We start from the raw sequence: 21,283 nt of genomic DNA, 5'->3' as shown, positions 1-21,283 counted from the left end.
GTATTTACATTGAATATAAGTGCATGCTTAATATATCACTAATGATAGCAAAGTGTTAATTAAGAATTCCCCAAGCAAGCCTTAGTTATTCCTCAAGAGAATTGTAGCTTGGGTGGAGGCACTATCGCGTGATTCCATAATACCACCAGGATAGAAAGTCTAAGGGTGGGCTACATTTGGAGGTGCACTGCTGAGATTCAAAGAACATACACAGAGCCTGTTACCATACAAGTGTCAAAAGCCATCATCCATAATTAATTAGCACAGTTTACTTTCTGAAATTCCACACCATGGGAAAGAAGCAAAAGAATAAGAAAGAGAGTGGTCTAACTGCTATAGCTGCTACAATTGGGGGAGCTGGAGCACATATGGATCAGATTGGAGCCAAAAAGAAGGAATTCATTCTAAATGATCCAGGAAGAAAATATGGAAGCGGGTCTGAAGTTGCCTCAGTGGAGACAGAAAAGAAAAATAAAAGATCAAAGGGCAAGAAATTAAGATTTAGACTTAACAATGAAGATAGTGATGAAAGTGTAGGTGAAGAATTTTCTAGTATTACGACCACTTATGAAGATGGCAAAGCACCGGAGGATCAGGCAGCCCTTCCATCAGAAGAGAGGGATCCAGTGAGAGCAGTGACAGTAGTTGATGTGAAAGGAGAAGAGGATAAAAGCAAAGTAAAGAAGAATGATAAAAAGGAGGATAGTAGCTCAAGTGCCCTGAAAGCTGAACAAGAGGGTATCATTAAACTAAAGAAGAAAGACGAAAAGAATAACAGAGAAGTGAAAAGAAAGGAAGTCAATATTGAGGCAAAAGCACAGAAAATAAGAAAAGTAATAGGACATATATCTGAGGACAGTAAGATACATGAAACACTGCTTTCAGATCTTCGAGAGAGGGAACAAAATGCCCAGACCAAAAAGAAATCTACTAATAACAATGGGCAGATGAGTGAAATTATTCCCCATGATGTTATATCCCCGCTGGAGGTATTGGAATGAGTATCAGCTAACCGGATAAAACATATTAACTGGTTGCTGAATATTTTAGGAGAATTAGGTGAAGTGAATGAGCTCAGAGGGGCACTTAAATTTGAGCAGATTCTCTATATGAAAATAGACAAAAGAAATCAGGAACTTGAGGGAGAGCTTTGGGAGATACGGTCAGAAATGAAATACTTGACCCCAGTGGAGAGTCAGAAGAAGAAAGAGCAAGAGCAGAAAAACACACAGAGGTCCATTGAGCAGGAGGAAAGGATTCAGTTGCTGGAATTGCAAATAACTGAGCTATCTGAACTCTTGCGAGCAGCTGAAACTTCTAAACAAAAAGACCAGACTAGGCTTCATGAGATGAAAGAACATCTACCGTGGCTGGAATCTCAAAACAAAACACTTGCCATTGCCACCTCAATGAAACCCCTTCTTGAAACCAAAGAAATTGCCTCACAGACTGAAGTAGTTTTGGCTGATTTGCAGGAAAAGATGCCGGTTAAAGGATTGAATTTGGGCAGAAAAGAGATACCACCCCTAGAATAGCAGGCACTGTTATATGGTTCCATGTTAGAAAAGGATATGGCTTCATTAAAAGACATGACACCCAAGGAGATGTTTTTGTCCATTGGGCTGCTATAACAAAGAATAACCCTCTTAAGCTGCTGCAAAGTGTTGGAGGTAGAGAAAGTGTAGAGTTTGAAGTAATTGAAGGAGTGAAGGGGTTGCAAGCAATCAATGTGACTGGCCCTGGAGGTGTACCAGTGAAAGGGAATCGATTTGCTCCAAGCTGACAAGGGACCTGCAGATGTTGTCATCAGTCAAGAATAAGAGAGAGAGAGGGATGGTTTATGAAAATTCTTTTTCCCAGGACCCAGCCCAGACTAGACACTCTGCTTCATCGAGCTACCAACCTCATTCCAGTTGGAAAGACAGAGCCACCAGACCCCAACATCAAGCAAATTTAGATGTTAAAAATATGACACATTTAGACATTTCGCTAGAGAAAGAACATCATCCAAATTATTACCAAAGTGAAGGACTTCCTAAATTTGCCTTAACACAGCATCCAAAGATCCCATACAAGGACAAATTGTAAAGAAACACAATAATGGTGATTTAGAAGATCAAGGTGGACCAGCCCAACAGGAGCAAAGTAGAGAAGAGGTAAAGGAAGGTGAATCTGAAATAAAAGCCCAAGAGATCATCCCCTGGGAGAGGCAGGAGATTTCTGTGGTACCATCCCATCCAAGTTGGCCATCAGCTCGAAAGATTGCATTAAGGTGGCGTGCTAATATGTTCGAACAATTTGTGAATGGATCTAATAATTATATTATTATTTAGGATATATTAGCATTATATGCATTATGGGTGGTGCACTGACAAAATGTTTTAAGAAAGGTAATTTGTCAATGCACCAGGGGGAGAGTGTAACATCCTTTTATAGGTGGTTATCTTTGTTATATGTAAAATTAGTGGATTTAGTGCTGTAAATAATACTTATTTATGTAAATATTTATTTTTACTGTTAATGTAGTATTAATAACTAATAGGAGCACTATACATATAACTGACAGCAGCTGTCAGCCTTTTACAGATTTCCAATAGTCCCATGTGCTGGGATTATGCAGCAGTGAGGGGGTTAATGTGGGAGTGTCTGTTATATGGCTAGCTGTGGGGTGATCTGCAGGTTTCCATGGCAATCCAAGAGGAGCTATAAATACCGCTGATGCAAGGAGAGTTGGCAGTTGGTGTGAGGTAATTGACTGGAGAGGGAGAGATCGGCTGGCTCCCCTACATATGATGAGGGGAAAGGGAGAGGTAATAGCCTGAGTGAGGGGACAGGCTCCATCGCTGGTGACACCAGCAGATGTCACAGATATATATGAGGGAGAGAGCTGGTGACCCTCCCAGGAGCAGAATTCGAGGAACATGCTAAAATGGCTGCCAGAGTCTGAGCAGAAGTCTGAGGTACTGTAATAGTGGAACATAGAGGACGCACCTGCAGTGTGAGGCATGCTGCCACATTTGAGGGAGACATTGCCAATAAAAACCTGCTACCAGTCACACTTATATTATTAATGCCCTAATCCACATCAAATGTTACCTCAGCAAGGCATCTGTACTACATATCACTGGGCAGCCCACAAGCTTATTAACAGGGACTTTTATATTAAATATTATTGAAATCCAGGCTTGGAATAGTATTCAAAACAGTAGGATCAACCCCACATAACTCCAGCCACCTAAAGTGAGACAGAAAACCAGCCTACCAGTGCTGACAGGGACATAGCACTATAGAGAGGTAGCCCAATACCAGCCTACTAGTGCTGACAGTGACACAGCACTATAGAGAGGTATCCCTATAGCATCATTACAGTGACCAAAGTTCTGCCAGAAAATAGAGAGATATCACCATAGACAATGACTGTTCCATACACTGTATAAGCACCAGTAAAACTCCATTTCATAAGAGGTCAAATAACAGCTACTCTAAAATCCTGACTATTTGGCAGAAATCCAGATAAGATTTATTTTTAAAGTATTGGCTGAAGTAATCACCACACAACAAACCCAGCCTGCATTATCCATACCTACTAAGTTCTGACAGTAAGCTAGCCACTTACTTCTGCTGTATAATCTGTATACAACATCCAAACTATGAACATATGTGCCATCTGCATCTGAGGAGCAACCACTAGCCCTGGAAGTATCAATTCAGAAAGTGATATAAAGGATACTGTTCCCAGTAATACATGTGAGACAGGCCTTAGTGTATTAACACTAGTGAAGATCACCAGAAAAGGGGGAGCGAAGGTTAGGTGTTGGGTGTTGAATACTAAATTGGGATATCATCCACACATTAAGTTAATGGGCTAATTTAAGTCCCAGTAGTTTAAATAAGGTAAAAGTAACTATCCAGAGGTTACAGAAATACTAGCATAGTATATTTAACACAGGGTTCCAGTTGTGATCTGGAAGATATCCAGATATAGACCTTCTTGGTTACTAAGGAAATAAGTTATTAATCTAGTAAGTACATTTTGGATTAAACACTGATGTTTACAACAAATAAAACTTGCTGATTATACTGTTATCATAAAGCAAAGTTATATTGTTAAGTTTATTACTAAACTTACCTTTGTGGGAATCCTTTACTCAGATCTTGTGAAAGAGTTCCAGAGAAATAAAAGAAAACCTTTTGTGTAACATGTGTTAGTTATTCTAGTGATTATGTTTTGTATTTACATTGAATATAAGTGCATGCTTAATATATCACTAATGATAGCAAAGTGTTAATTAAGAATTCCCCAAGCAAGCCTTAGTTATTCCTCAAGAGAATTGTAGCTTGGGTGGAGGCACTATCGCGTGATTCCATAATACCACCAGGATAGAAAGTCTAAGGGTGGGCTACATTTGGAGGTGCACTGCTGAGATTCAAAGAACATACACAGAGCCTGTTACCATACAAGTGTCAAAAGCCATCATCCATAATTAATTAGCACAGTTTACTTTCTGAAATTCCACACCATGGGAAAGAAGCAAAAGAATAAGAAAGAGAGTGGTCTAACTGCTATAGCTGCTACAATTGGGGGAGCTGGAGCACATATGGATCAGATTGGAGCCAAAAAGAAGGAATTCATTCTAAATGATCCAGGAAGAAAATATGGAAGCGGGTCTGAAGTTGCCTCAGTGGAGACAGAAAAGAAAAATAAAAGATCAAAGGGCAAGAAATTAAGATTTAGACTTAACAATGAAGATAGTGATGAAAGTGTAGGTGAAGAATTTTCTAGTATTACGACCACTTATGAAGATGGCAAAGCACCGGAGGATCAGGCAGCCCTTCCATCAGAAGAGAGGGATCCAGTGAGAGCAGTGACAGTAGTTGATGTGAAAGGAGAAGAGGATAAAAGCAAAGTAAAGAAGAATGATAAAAAGGAGGATAGTAGCTCAAGTGCCCTGAAAGCTGAACAAGAGGGTATCATTAAACTAAAGAAGAAAGACGAAAAGAATAACAGAGAAGTGAAAAGAAAGGAAGTCAATATTGAGGCAAAAGCACAGAAAATAAGAAAAGTAATAGGACATATATCTGAGGACAGTAAGATACATGAAACACTGCTTTCAGATCTTCGAGAGAGGGAACAAAATGCCCAGACCAAAAAGAAATCTACTAATAACAATGGGCAGATGAGTGAAATTATTCCCCATGATGTTATATCCCCGCTGGAGGTATTGGAATGAGTATCAGCTAACCGGATAAAACATATTAACTGGTTGCTGAATATTTTAGGAGAATTAGGTGAAGTGAATGAGCTCAGAGGGGCACTTAAATTTGAGCAGATTCTCTATATGAAAATAGACAAAAGAAATCAGGAACTTGAGGGAGAGCTTGGGAGATACGGTCAGAAATGAAATACTTGACCCCAGTGGAGAGTCAGAAGAAGAAAGAGCAAGAGCAGAAAAACACACAGAGGTCCATTGAGCAGGAGGAAAGGATTCAGTTGCTGGAATTGCAAATAACTGAGCTATCTGAACTCTTGCGAGCAGCTGAAACTTCTAAACAAAAAGACCAGACTAGGCTTCATGAGATGAAAGAACATCTACCGTGGCTGGAATCTCAAAACAAAACACTTGCCATTGCCACCTCAATGAAACCCCTTCTTGAAACCAAAGAAATTGCCTCACAGACTGAAGTAGTTTTGGCTGATTTGCAGGAAAAGATGCCGGTTACAGGATTGAATTTGGGCAGAAAAGAGATACCACCCCTAGAATAGCAGGCACTGTTATATGGTTCCATGTTAGAAAAGGATATGGCTTCATTAAAAGACATGACACCCAAGGAGATGTTTTTGTCCATTGGACTGCTATAACAAAGAATAACCCTCTTAAGCTGCTGCAAAGTGTTGGAGTTTGAAGTAGTTGAAGGAGTGAAGGGGTTGCAAGCAATCAATGTGACTGGCCCTGGAGGTGTACCAGTGAAAGGGAATCGATTTGCTCCAAGCTGACAAGGGACCTGCAGATGTTGTCATCAGTCAAGAATAAGAGAGAGAGAGGGATGGTTTATGAAAATTCTTTTTCCCAGGACCCAGCCCAGACTAGACACTCTGCTTCATCGAGCTACCAACCTCATTCCAGTTGGAAAGACAGAGCCACCAGACCCCAACATCAAGCAAATTTAGATGTTAAAAATATGACACATTTAGACATTTCGCTAGAGAAAGAACATCATCCAAATTATTACCAAAGTGAAGGACTTCCTAAATTTGCCTTAACACAGCATCCAAAGATCCCATACAAGGACAAATTGTAAAGAAACACAATAATGGTGATTTAGAAGATCAAGGTGGACCAGCCCAACAGGAGCAAAGTAGAGAAGAGGTAAAGGAAGGTGAATCTGAAATAAAAGCCCAAGAGATCATCCCCTGGGAGAGGCAGGAGATTTCTGTGGTACCATCCCATCCAAGTTGGCCATCAGCTCGAAAGATTGCATTAAGGTGGCGTGCTAATATGTTCGAACAATTTGTGAATGGATCTAATAATTATATTATTATTTAGGATATATTAGCATTATATGCATTATGGGTGGTGCACTGACAAAATGTTTTAAGAAAGGTAATTTGTCAATGCACCAGGGGGAGAGTGTAACATCCTTTTATTGGTGGTTATCTTTGTTATATGTAAAATTAGTGGATTTAGTGCTGTAAATAATACTTATTTATGTAAATATTTATTTTTACTGTTAATGTAGTATTAATAACTAATAGGAGCACTATACATATAACTGACAGCAGCTGTCAGCCTTTTACAGATTTCCAATAGTCCCATGTGCTGGGATTATGCAGCAGTGAGGGGGTTAATGTGGGAGTGTCTGTTATATGGCTAGCTGTGGGGTGATCTGCAGGTTTCCATGGCAATCCAAGAGGAGCTATAAATACCGCTGATGCAAGGAGAGTTGGCAGTTGGTGTGAGGTAATTGACTGGAGAGGGAGAGATCGGCTGGCTCCCCTACATATGATGAGGGGAAAGGGAGAGGTAATAGCCTGAGTGAGGGGACAGGCTCCATCGCTGGTGACACCAGCAGATGTCACAGATATATATGAGGGAGAGAGCTGGTGACCCTCCCAGGAGCAGAATTCGAGGAACATGCTAAAATGGCTGCCAGAGTCTGAGCAGAAGTCTGAGGTACTGTAATAGTGGAACATAGAGGACGCACCTGCAGTGTGAGGCATGCTGCCACATTTGAGGGAGACATTGCCAATAAAAACCTGCTACCAGTCACACTTATATTATTAATGCCCTAATCCACATCAAATGTTACCTCAGCAAGGCATCTGTACTACATATCACTGGGCAGCCCACAAGCTTATTAACAGGGACTTTTATATTAAATATTATTGAAATCCAGGCTTGGAATAGTATTCAAAACAGTAGGATCAACCCCACATAACTCCAGCCACCTAAAGTGAGACAGAAAACCAGCCTACCAGTGCTGACAGGGACATAGCACTATAGAGAGGTAGCCCAATACCAGCCTACTAGTGCTGACAGTGACACAGCACTATAGAGAGGTATCCCTATAGCATCATTACAGTGACCAAAGTTCTGCCAGAAAATAGAGAGATATCACCATAGACAATGACTGTTCCATACACTGTATAAGCACCAGTAAAACTCCATTTCATAAGAGGTCAAATAACAGCTACTCTAAAATCCTGACTATTTGGCAGAAATCCAGATAAGATTTATTTTTAAAGTATTGGCTGAAGTAATCACCACACAACAAACCCAGCCTGCATTATCCATACCTACTAAGTTCTGACAGTAAGCTAGCCACTTACTTCTGCTGTATAATCTGTATACAACATCCAAACTATGAACATATGTGTCATCTGCATCTGAGGAGCAACCACTAGCCCTGGAAGTATCAATTCAGAAAGTGATATAAAGGATACTGTTCCCAGTAATACATGTGAGACAGGCCTTAGTGTATTAACACTAGTGAAGATCACCAGAAAAGGGGGAGCGACGGTTAGGTGTTGGGTGTTGAATACTAAATTGGGATATCATCCACACATTAAGTTAATGGGCTAATTTAAGTCCCAGTAGTTTAAATAAGGTAAAAGTAACTATCCAGAGGTTACAGAAATACTAGCATAGTATATTTAACACAGGGTTCCAGTTGTGATCTGGAAGATATCCAGATATAGACCTTCTTGGTTACTAAGGAAATAAGTTATTAATCTAGTAAGTACATTTTGGATTAAACACTGACGTTTACAACAAATAAAACTTGCTGATTATACTGTTATCATAAAGCAAAGTTATATTGTTAAGTTTATTACTAAACTTACCTTTGTGGGAATCCTTTACTCAGATCTTGTGAAAGAGTTCCAGAGAAATAAAAGAAAACCTTTTGTGTAACATGTGTTAGTTATTCTAGTGATTATGTTTTGTATTTACATTGAATATAAGTGCATGCTTAATATATCACTAATGATAGCAAAGTGTTAATTAAGAATTCCCCAAGCAAGCCTAAGTTATTCCTCAAGAGAATTGTAGCTTGGGTGGAGGCACTATCGCGTGATTCCATAATACCACCAGGATAGAAAGTCTAAGGGTGGGCTACATTTGGAGGTGCACTGCTGAGATTCAAAGAACATACACAGAGCCTGTTACCATACAAGTGTCAAAAGCCATCATCCATAATTAATTAGCACAGTTTACTTTCTGAAATTCCACACCATGGGAAAGAAGCAAAAGAATAAGAAAGAGAGTGGTCTAACTGCTATAGCTGCTACAATTGGGGGAGCTGGAGCACATATGGATCAGATTGGAGCCAAAAAGAAGGAATTCATTCTAAATGATCAAGGAAGAAAATATGGAAGCGGGTCTGAAGTTGCCTCAGTGGAGACAGAAAAGAAAAATAAAAGATCAAAGGGCAAGAAATTAAGATTTAGACTTAACAATGAAGATAGTGATGAAAGTGTAGGTGAAGAATTTTCTAGTATTATGACCACTTATGAAGATGGCAAAGCACCGGAGGATCAGGCAGCCCTTCCATCAGAAGAGAGGGATCCAGTGAGAGCAGTGACAGTAGTTGATGTGAAAGGAGAAGAGGATAAAAGCAAAGTAAAGAAGAATGATAAAAAGGAGGATAGTAGCTCAAGTGCCCTGAAAGCTGAACAAGAGGGTATCATTAAACTAAAGAAGAAAGACGAAAAGAATAACAGAGAAGTGAAAAGAAAGGAAGTCAATATTGAGGCAAAAGCACAGAAAATAAGAAAAGTAATAGGACATATATCTGAGGACAGTAAGATACATGAAACACTGCTTTCAGATCTTCGAGAGAGGGAACAAAATGCCCAGACCAAAAAGAAATCTACTAATAACAATGGGCAGATGAGTGAAATTATTCCCCATGATGTTATATCCCCGCTGGAGGTATTGGAATGAGTATCAGCTAACCGGATAAAACATATTAACTGGTTGCTGAATATTTTAGGAGAATTAGGTGAAGTGAATGAGCTCAGAGGGGCACTTAAATTTGAGCAGATTCTCTATATGAAAATAGACAAAAGAAATCAGGAACTTGAGGGAGAGCTTTGGGAGATACGGTCAGAAATGAAATACTTGACCCCAGTGGAGAGTCAGAAGAAGAAAGAGCAAGAGCAGAAAAACACACAGAGATCCATTGAGCAGGAGGAAAGGATTCAGTTGCTGGAATTGCAAATAACTGAGCTATCTGAACTCTTGCGAGCAGCTGAAACTTCTAAACAAAAAGACCAGACTAGGCTTCATGAGATGAAAGAACATCTACCGTGGCTGGAATCTCAAAACAAAACACTTGCCATTGCCACCTCAATGAAACCCCTTCTTGAAACCAAAGAAATTGCCTCACAGACTGAAGTAGTTTTGGCTGATTTGCAGGAAAAGATGCCGGTTACAGGATTGAATTTGGGCAGAAAAGAGATACCACCCCTAGAATAGCAGGCACTGTTATATGGTTCCATGTTAGAAAAGGATATGGCTTCATTAAAAGACATGACACCCAAGGAGATGTTTTTGTCCATTGGACTGCTATAACAAAGAATAACCCTCTTAAGCTGCTGCAAAGTGTTGGAGGTAGAGAAAGTGTAGAGTTTGAAGTAGTTGAAGGAGTGAAGGGGTTGCAAGCAATCAATGTGACTGGCCCTGGAGGTGTACCAGTGAAAGGGAATCGATTTGCTCCAAGCTGACAAGGGACCTGCAGATGTTGTCATCAGTCAAGAATAAGAGAGAGAGAGGGATGGTTTATGAAAATTCTTTTTCCCAGGACCCAGCCCAGACTAGACACTCTGCTTCATCGAGCTACCAACCTCATTCCAGTTGGAAAGACAGAGCCACCAGACCCCAACATCAAGCAAATTTAGATGTTAAAAATATGACACATTTAGACATTTCGCTAGAGAAAGAACATCATCCAAATTATTACCAAAGTGAAGGACTTCCTAAATTTGCCTTAACACAGCATCCAAAGATCCCATACAAGGACAAATTGTAAAGAAACACAATAATGGTGATTTAGAAGATCAAGGTGGACCAGCCCAACAGGAGCAAAGTAGAGAAGAGGTAAAGGAAGGTGAATCTGAAATAAAAGCCCAAGAGATCATCCCCTGGGAGAGGCAGGAGATTTCTGTGGTACCATCCCATCCAAGTTGGCCATCAGCTCGAAAGATTGCATTAAGGTGGCGTGCTAATATGTTCGAACAATTTGTGAATGGATCTAATAATTATATTATTATTTAGGATATATTAGCATTATATGCATTATGGGTGGTGCACTGACAAAATGTTTTAAGAAAGGTAATTTGTCAATGCACCAGGGGGAGAGTGTAACATCCTTTTATTGGTGGTTATCTTTGTTATATGTAAAATTAGTGGATTTAGTGCTGTAAATAATACTTATTTATGTAAATATTTATTTTTACTGTTAATGTAGTATTAATAACTAATAGGAGCACTATACATATAACTGACAGCAGCTGTCAGCCTTTTACAGATTTCCAATAGTCCCATGTGCTGGGATTATGCAGCAGTGAGGGGGTTAATGTGGGAGTGTCTGTTATATGGCTAGCTGTGGGGTGATCTGCAGGTTTCCATGGCAATCCAAGAGGAGCTATAAATACCGCTGATGCAAGGAGAGTTGGCAGTTGGTGTGAGGTAATTGACTGGAGAGGGAGAGATCGGCTGGCTCCCCTACATATGATGAGGGGAAAGGGAGAGGTAATAGCCTGAGTGAGGGGACAGGCTCCATCGCTGGTGACACCAGCAGATGTCACAGATATATATGAGGGAGAGAGCTGGTGACCCTCCCAGGAGCAGAATTCGAGGAACATGCTAAAATGGCTGCCAGAGTCTGAGCAGAAGTCTGAGGTACTGTAATAGTGGAACATAGAGGACGCACCTGCAGTGTGAGGCATGCTGCCACATTTGAGGGAGACATTGCCAATAAAAACCTGCTACCAGTCACACTTATATTATTAATGCCCTAATCCACATCAAATGTTACCTCAGCAAGGCATCTGTACTACATATCACTGGGCAGCCCACAAACTTATTAACAGGGACTTTTATATTAAATATTATTGAAATCCAGGCTTGGAATAGTATTCAAAACAGTAGGATCAACCCCACATAACTCCAGCCACCTAAAGTGAGACAGAAAACCAGCCTACCAGTGCTGACAGGGACATAGCACTATAGAGAGGTAGCCCAATACCAGCCTACTAGTGCTGACAGTGACACAGCACTATAGAGAGGTATCCCTATAGCATCATTACAGTGACCAAAGTTCTGCCAGAAAATAGAGAGATATCACCATAGACAATGACTGTTCCATACACTGTATAAGCACCAGTAAAACTCCTTTTCATAAGAGGTCAAATAACAGCTACTCTAAAATCCTGACTATTTGGCAGAAATCCAGATAAGATTTATTTTTAAAGTATTGGCTGAAGTAATCACCACACAACAAACCCAGCCTGCATTATCCATACCTACTAAGTTCTGACAGTAAGCTAGCCACTTACTTCTGCTGTATAATCTGTATACAACATCCAAACTATGAACATATGTGTCATCTGCATCTGAGGAGCAACCACTAGCCCTGGAAGTATCAATTCAGAAAGTGATATAAAGGATACTGTTCCCAGTAATACATGTGAGACAGGCCTTAGTGTATTAACACTAGTGAAGATCACCAGAAAAGGGGGAGCGAAGGTTAGGTGTTGGGTGTTGAATACTAAATTGGGATATCATCCACACATTAAGTTAATGGGCTAATTTAAGTCCCAGTAGTTTAAATAAGGTAAAAGTAACTATCCAGAGGTTACAGAAATACTAGCATAGTATATTTAACACAGGGTTCCAGTTGTGATCTGGAAGATATCCAGATATAGACCTTCTTGGTTACTAAGGAAATAAGTTATTAATCTAGTAAGTATATTTTGGATTAAACACTGACGTTTACAACAAATAAAACTTGCTGATTATACTGTTATCATAAAGCAAAGTTATATTGTTAAGTTTATTACTAAACTTACCTTTGTGGGAATCCTTTACTCAGATCTTGTGAAAGAGTTCCAGAGAAATAAAAGAAAACCTTTTGTGTAACATGTGTTAGTTATTCTAGTGATTATGTTTTGTATTTACATTGAATATAAGTGCATGCTTAATATATCACTAATGATAGCAAAGTGTTAATTAAGAATTCCCCAAGCAAGCCTTAGTTATTCCTCAAGAGAATTGTAGCTTGGGTGGAGGCACTATCGCGTGATTCCATAATACCACCAGGATAGAAAGTCTAAGGGTGGGCTACATTTGGAGGTGCACTGCTGAGATTCAAAGAACATACACAGAGCCTGTTACCATACAAGTGTCAAAAGCCATCATCGATAATTAATTAGCACAGTTTACTTTTTGAAATTCCACACCATGGGAAAGAAGCAAAAGAATAAGAAAGAGAGTGGTCTAACTGCTATAGTTGCTACAATTGGGGGAGCTGGAGCACATATGGATCAGATTGGAGCCAAAAAGAAGGAATTCATTCTAAATGATCCAGGAAGAAAATATGGAAGCGGGTCTGAAGTTGCCTCAGTGGAGACAGAAAAGAAAAATAAAAGATCAAAGGGCAAGAAATTAAGATTTAGACTTAACAATGAAGATAGTGATGAAAGTGTAGGTGAAGAATTTTCTAGTATTACGACCACTTATGAAGATGGCAAAGCACCGGAGGATCAGGCAGCCCTTCCATCAGAAGAGAGGGATCCAGTGAGAGCAGTGACAGTAGTTGATGTGAAAGGAGAAGAGGATAAAAGCAAAGTAAAGAAGAATGATAAAAAGGAGGATAGTAGCTCAAGTGCCCTGAAAGCTGAACAAGAGGGTATCATTAAACTAAAGAAGAAAGACGAAAAGAATAACAGAGAAGTGAAAAGAAAGGAAGTCAATATTGAGGCAAAAGCACAGAAAATAAGAAAAGTAATAGGACATATATCTGAGGACAGTAAGATACATGAAACACTGCTTTCAGATCTTCGAGAGAGGGAACAAAATGCCCAGACCAAAAAGAAATCTACTAATAACAATGGGCAGATGAGTGAAATTATTCCCCATGATGTTATATCCCCGCTGGAGGTATTGGAATGAGTATCAGCTAACCGGATAAAACATATTAACTGGTTGCTGAATATTTTAGGAGAATTAGGTGAAGTGAATGAGCTCAGAGGGGCACTTAAATTTGAGCAGATTCTCTATATGAAAATAGACAAAAGAAATCAGGAACTTGAGGGAGAGCTTTGGGAGATACGGTCAGAAATGAAATACTTGACCCCAGTGGAGAGTCAGAAGAAGAAAGAGCAAGAGCAGAAAAACACACAGAGGTCCATTGAGCAGGAGGAAAGGATTCAGTTGCTGGAATTGCAAATAACTGAGCTATCTGAACTCTTGCGAGCAGCTGAAACTTCTAAACAAAAAGACCAGACTAGGCTACATGAGATGAAAGAACATCTACCGTGGCTGGAATCTCAAAACAAAACACTTGCCATTGCCACCTCAATGAAACCCCTTCTTGAAACCAAAGAAATTGCCTCACAGACTGAAGTAGTTTTGGCTGATTTGCAGGAAAAGATGCCGGTTACAGGATTGAATTTGGGCAGAAAAGAGATACCACCCCTAGAATAGCAGGCACTGTTATATGGTTCCATGTTAGAAAAGGATATGGCTTCATTAAAAGACATGACACCCAAGGAGATGTTTTTGTCCATTGGACTGCTATAACAAAGAATAACCCTCTTAAGCTGCTGCAAAGTGTTGGAGGTAGAGAAAGTGTAGAGTTTGAAGTAGTTGAAGGAGTGAAGGGGTTGCAAGCAATCAATGTGACTGGCCCTGGAGGTGTACCAGTGAAAGGGAATCGATTTGCTCCAAGCTGACAAGGGACCTGCAGATGTTGTCATCAGTCAAGAATAAGAGAGAGAGAGGGATGGTTTATGAAAATTCTTTTTCCCAGGACCCAGCCCAGACTAGACACTCTGCTTCATCGAGCTACCAACCTCATTCCAGTTGGAAAGACAGAGCCACCAGACCCCAACATCAAGCAAATTTAGATGTTAAAAATATGACACATTTAGACATTTCGCTAGAGAAAGAACATCATCCAAATTATTACCAAAGTGAAGGACTTCCTAAATTTGCCTTAACACAGCATCCAAAGATCCCATACAAGGACAAATTGTAAAGAAACACAATAATGGTGATTTAGAAGATCAAGGTGGACCAGCCCAACAGGAGCAAAGTAGAGAAGAGGTAAAGGAAGGTGAATCTGAAATAAAAGCCCAAGAGATCATCCCCTGGGAGAGGCAGGAGATTTCTGTGGTACCATCCCATCCAAGTTGGCCATCAGCTCGAAAGATTGCATTAAGGTGGCGTGCTAATATGTTCGAACAATTTGTGAATGGATCTAATAATTATATTATTATTTAGGATATATTAGCATTATATGCATTATGGGTGGTGCACTGACAAAATGTTTTAAGAAAGGTAATTTGTCAATGCACCAGGGGGAGAGTGTAACATCCTTTTATTGGTGGTTATCTTTGTTATATGTAAAATTAGTGGATTTAGTGCTGTAAATAATACTTATTTATGTAAATATTTATTTTTACTGTTAATGTAGTATTAATAACTAATAGGAGCACTATACATATAACTGACAGCAGCTGTCAGCCTTTTACAGATTTCTAATAGTCCCATGTGCTGGGATTATGCAGCAGTGAGGGGGTTAATGTGGGAGTGTCTGTTATATGGCTAGCTGTGGGGTGATCTGCAGGTTTCCATGGCAATCCAAGAGGAGCTATAAATACCGCTGATGCAAGGAGAGTTGGCAGTTGGTGTGAGGTAATTGACTGGAGAGGGAGAGATCGGCTGGCTCCCCTACATATGATGAGGGGAAAGGGAGAGGTAATAGCCTGAGTGAGGGGACAGGCTCCATCGCTGGTGACACCAGCAGATGTCACAGATATATATGAGGGAGAGAGCTGGTGACCCTCCCAGGAGCAGAATTCGAGGAACATGCTAAAATGGCTGCCAGAGTCTGAGCAGAAGTCTGAGGTACTGTAATAGTGGAACATAGAGGACGCACCTGCAGTGTGAGGCATGCTGCCACATTTGAGGGAGACATTGCCAATAAAAACCTGCTACCAGTCACACTTATATTATTAATGCCCTAATCCACATCAAATGTTACCTCAGCAAGGCATCTGTACTACATATCACTGGGCAGCCCACAAACTTATTAACAGGGACTTTTATATTAAATATTATTGAAATCCAGGCTTGGAATAGTATTCAAAACAGTAGGATCAACCCCACATAACTCCAGCCACCTAAAGTGAGACAGAAAACCAGCCTACCAGTGCTGACAGGGACATAGCACTATAGAGAGGTAGCCCAATACCAGCCTACTAGTGCTGACAGTGACACAGCACTATAGAGAGGTATCCCTATAGCATCATTACAGTGACCAAAGTTCTGCCAGAAAATAGAGAGATATCACCATAGACAATGACTGTTCCATACACTGTATAAGCACCAGTAAAACTCCTTTTCATAAGAGGTCAAATAACAGCTACTCTAAAATCCTGACTATTTGGCAGAAATCCAGATAAGATTTATTTTTAAAGTATTGGCTGAAGTAATCACCACACAACAAACCCAGCCTGCATTATCCATACCTACTAAGTTCTGACAGTAAGCTAGCCACTTACTTCTGCTGTATAATCTGTATACAACATCCAAACTATGAACATATGTGTCATCTGCATCTGAGGAGCAACCACTAGCCCTGGAAGTATCAATTCAGAAAGTGATATAAAGGATACTGTTCCCAGTAATACATGTGAGACAGGTCTTAGTGTATTAACACTAGTGAAGATCACCAGAAAAGGGGGAGCGAAGGTTAGGTGTTGGGTGTTGAATACTAAATTGGGATATCATCCACACATTAAGTTAATGGGCTAATTTAAGTCCCAGTAGTTTAAATAAGGTAAAAGTAACTATCCAGAGGTTACAGAAATACTAGCATAGTATATTTAACACAGGGTTCCAGTTGTGATCTGGAAGATATCCAGATATAGACCTTCTTGGTTACTAAGGAAATAAGTTATTAATCTAGTAAGTATATTTTGGATTAAACACTGACGTTTACAACAAATAAAACTTGCTGATTATACTGTTATCATAAAGCAAAGTTATATTGTTAAGTTTATTACTAAACTTACCTTTGTGGGAATCCTTTACTCAGATCTTGTGAAAGAGTTCCAGAGAAATAAAAGAAAACCTTTTGTGTAACATGTGTTAGTTATTCTAGTGATTATGTTTTGTATTTACATTGAATATAAGTGCATGCTTAATATATCACTAATGATAGCAAAGTGTTAATTAAGAATTCCCCAAGCAAGCCTTAGTTATTCCTCAAGAGAATTGTAGCTTGGGTGGAGGCACTATCGCGTGATTCCATAATACCACCAGGATAGAAAGTCTAAGGGTGGGCTACATTTGGAGGTGCACTGCTGAGATTCAAAGAACATACACAGAGCCTGTTACCATACAAGTGTCAAAAGCCATCATCGATAATTAATTAGCACAGTTTACTTTCTGAAATTCCACACCATGGGAAAGAAGCAAAAGAATAAGAAAGAGAGTGGTCTAACTGCTATAGCTGCTACAATTGGGGGAGCTGGAGCACATATGGATCAGATTGGAGCCAAAAAGAAGGAATTCATTCTAAATGATCCAGGAAGAAAATATGGAAGCGGGTCTGAAGTTGCCTCAGTGGAGACAGAAAAGAAAAATAAAAGATCAAAGGGCAAGAAATTAAGATTTAGACTTAACAATGAAGATAGTGATGAAAGTGTAGGTGAAGAATTTTCTAGTATTATGACCACTTATGAAGATGGCAAAGCACCGGAGGATCAGGCAGCCCTTCCATCAGAAGAGAGGGATCCAGTGAGAGCAGTGACAGTAGTTGATGTGAAAGGAGAAGAAGATAAAAGCAAAGTAAAGAAGAATGATAAAAAGGAGGATAGTAGCTCAAGTGCCCTGAAAGCTGAACAAGAGGGTATCATTAAACTAAAGAAGAAAGACGAAAAGAATAACAGAGAAGTGAAAAGAAAGGAAGTCAATATTGAGGCAAAAGCACAGAAAATAAGAAAAGTAATAGGACATATATCTGAGGACAGTAAGATACATGAAACACTGCTTTCAGATCTTCGAGAGAGGGAACAAAATGCCCAGACCAAAAAGAAATCTACTAATAACAATGGGCAGATGAGTGAAATTATTCCCCATGATGTTATATCCCCGCTGGAGGTATTGGAATGAGTATCAGCTAACCGGATAAAACATATTAACTGGTTGCTGAATATTTTAGGAGAATTAGGTGAAGTGAATGAGCTCAGAGGGGCACTTAAATTTGAGCAGATTCTCTATATGAAAATAGACAAAAGAAATCAGGAACTTGAGGGAGAGCTTTGGGAGATACGGTCAGAAATGAAATACTTGACCCCAGTGGAGAGTCAGAAGAAGAAAGAGCAAGAGCAGAAAAACACACAGAGGTCCATTGAGCAGGAGGAAAGGATTCAGTTGCTGGAATTGCAAATAACTGAGCTATCTGAACTCTTGCGAGCAGCTGAAACTTCTAAACAAAAAGACCAGACTAGGCTTCATGAGATGAAAGAACATCTACCGTGGCTGGAATCTCAAAACAAAACACTTGCCATTGCCACCTCAATGAAACCCCTTCTTGAAACCAAAGAAATTGCCTCACAGACTGAAGTAGTTTTGGCTGATTTGCAGGAAAAGATGCCGGTTACAGGATTGAATTTGGGCAGAAAAGAGATACCACCCCTAGAATAGCAGGCACTGTTATATGGTTCCATGTTAGAAAAGGATATGGCTTCATTAAAAGACATGACACCCAAGGAGATGTTTTTGTCCATTGGACTGCTATAACAAAGAATAACCCTCTTAAGCTGCTGCAAAGTGTTGGAGGTAGAGAAAGTGTAGAGTTTGAAGTAGTTGAAGGAGTGAAGGGGTTGCAAGCAATCAATGTGACTGGCCCTGGAGGTGTACCAGTGAAAGGGAATCGATTTGCTCCAAGCTGACAAGGGACCTGCAGATGTTGTCATCAGTCAAGAATAAGAGAGAGAGAGGGATGGTTTATGAAAATTCTTTTTCCCAGGACCCAGCCCAGACTAGACACTCTGCTTCATCGAGCTACCAACCTCATTCCAGTTGGAAAGACAGAGCCACCAGACCCCAACATCAAGCAAATTTAGATGTTAAAAATATGACACATTTAGACATTTCGCTAGAGAAAGAACATCATCCAAATTATTACCAAAGTGAAGGACTTCCTAAATTTGCCTTAACACAGCATCCAAAGATCCCATACAAGGACAAATTGTAAAGAAACACAATAATGGTGATTTAGAAGATCAAGGTGGACCAGCCCAACAGGAGCAAAGTAGAGAAGAGGTAAAGGAAGGTGAATCTGAAATAAAAGCCCAAGAGATCATCCCCTGGGAGAGGCAGGAGATTTCTGTGGTACCATCCCATCCAAGTTGGCCATCAGCTCGAAAGATTGCATTAAGGTGGCGTGCTAATATGTTCGAACAATTTGTGAATGGATCTAATAATTATATTATTATTTAGGATATATTAGCATTATATGCATTATGGGTGGTGCACTGACAAAATGTTTTAAGAAAGGTAATTTGTCAATGCACCAGGGGGAGAGTGTAACATCCTTTTATTGGTGGTTATCTTTGTTATATGTAAAATTAGTGGATTTAGTGCTGTAAATAATACTTATTTATGTAAATATTTATTTTTACTGTTAATGTAGTATTAATAACTAATAGGAGCACTATACATATAACTGACAGCAGCTGTCAGCCTTTTACAGATTTCCAATAGTCCCATGTGCTGGGATTATGCAGCAGTGAGGGGGTTAATGTGGGAGTGTCTGTTATATGGCTAGCTGTGGGGTGATCTGCAGGTTTCCATGGCAATCCAAGAGGAGCTATAAATACCGCTGATGCAAGGAGAGTTGGCAGTTGGTGTGAGGTAATTGACTGGAGAGGGAGAGATCGGCTGGCTCCCCTACATATGATGAGGGGAAAGGGAGAGGTAATAGCCTGAGTGAGGGGACAGGCTCCATCGCTGGTGACACCAGCAGATGTCACAGATATATATGAGGGAGAGAGCTGGTGACCCTCCCAGGAGCAGAATTCGAGGAACATGCTAAAATGGCTGCCAGAGTCTGAGCAGAAGTCTGAGGTACTGTAATAGTGGAACATAGAGGACGCACCTGCAGTGTGAGGCATGCTGCCACATTTGAGGGAGACATTGCCAATAAAAACCTGCTACCAGTCACACTTATATTATTAATGCCCTAATCCACATCAAATGTTACCTCAGCAAGGCATCTGTACTACATATCACTGGGCAGCCCACAAGCTTATTAACAGGGACTTTTATATTAAATATTATTGAAATCCAGGCTTGGAATAGTATTCAAAACAGTAGGATCATCCCCACATAACTCCAGCCACCTAAAGTGAGACAGAAAACCAGCCTACCAGTGCTGACAGGGACATAGCACTATAGAGAGGTAGCCCAATACCAGCCTACTAGTGCTGACAGTGACACAGCACTATAGAGAGGTATCCCTATAGCATCATTACAGTGACCAAAGTTCTGCCAGAAAATAGAGAGATATCACCATAGACAATGACTGTTCCATACACTGTATAAGCACCAGTAAAACTCCATTTAATAAGAGGTCAAATAACAGCTACTCTAAAATCCTGACTATTTGGCAGAAATCCAGATAAGATTTATTTTTAAAGTATTGGCTGAAGTAATCACCACACAACAAACCCAGCCTGCATTATCCATACCTACTAAGTTCTGACAGTAAGCTAGCCACTTACTTCTGCTGTATAATCTGTATACAACATCCAAACTATGAACATATGTGTCATCTGCATCTGAGGAGCAACCACTAGCCCTGGAAGTATCAATTCAGAAAGTGATATAAAGGATACTGTTCCCAGTAATACATGTGAGACAGGCCTTAGTGTATTAACACTAGTGAAGATCACCAGAAAAGGGGGAGCGAAGGTTAGGTGTTGGGTGTTGAATACTAAATTGGGATATCATCCACACATTAAGTTAATGGGCTAATTTAAGTCCCAGTAGTTTAAATAAGGTAAAAGTAACTATCCAGAGGTTGCAGAAATACTAGCATAGTATATTTAACACAGGGTTCCAGTTGTGATCTGGAAGATATCCAGATATAGACCTTCTTGGTTACTAAGGAAATAAGTTATTAATCTAGTAAGTACATTTTGGATTAAACACTGACGTTTACAACAAATAAAACTTGCTGATTATACTGTTATCATAAAGCAAAGTTATATTGTTAAGTTTATTACTAAACTTACCTTTGTGGGAATCCTTTACTCAGATCTTGTGAAAGAGTTCCAGAGAAATAAAAGAAAACCTTTTGTGTAACATGTGTTAGTTATTCTAGTGATTATGTTTTGTATTTACATTGAATATAAGTGCATGCTTAATATATCACTAATGATAGCAAAGTGTTAATTAAGAATTCCCCAAGCAAGCCTTAGTTATTCCTCAAGAGAATTGTAGCTTGGGTGGAGGCACTATCGCGTGATTCCATAATACCACCAGGA

At 39.8% G+C, this 21,283-nt stretch overlaps 5 pseudogenes; all 5 read left to right on the top strand.

Moving 5' to 3' along the window:
* The first annotated feature begins 290 nt into the window (after positions 1 to 290).
* On the top strand, positions 291 to 1,957 carry LOC148534640 (uncharacterized; annotated as a pseudogene).
* Positions 1,958 to 4,520: 2,563 nt separating this feature from the next.
* Positions 4,521 to 6,169, top strand: LOC148534639 (uncharacterized; annotated as a pseudogene).
* A 2,563-nt stretch (positions 6,170 to 8,732) lies between these two features.
* LOC148534638 (uncharacterized) lies at positions 8,733 to 10,399 on the top strand (annotated as a pseudogene).
* Positions 10,400 to 12,962: 2,563 nt separating this feature from the next.
* LOC148534637 (uncharacterized) lies at positions 12,963 to 14,629 on the top strand (annotated as a pseudogene).
* Positions 14,630 to 17,192: 2,563 nt separating this feature from the next.
* LOC148534636 (uncharacterized) lies at positions 17,193 to 18,859 on the top strand (annotated as a pseudogene).
* Positions 18,860 to 21,283: the final 2,424 nt, after the last annotated feature.

Source organism: Taudactylus pleione, unplaced genomic scaffold (genome assembly GCF_031769625.1).
Source record: "Taudactylus pleione unplaced genomic scaffold, aTauple2 ptg000065l, whole genome shotgun sequence".
NCBI classification, from domain to species: Eukaryota; Metazoa; Chordata; class Amphibia; order Anura; family Myobatrachidae; genus Taudactylus; species Taudactylus pleione.
This window is presented reverse-complemented; position numbering and strand designations above follow the sequence as displayed.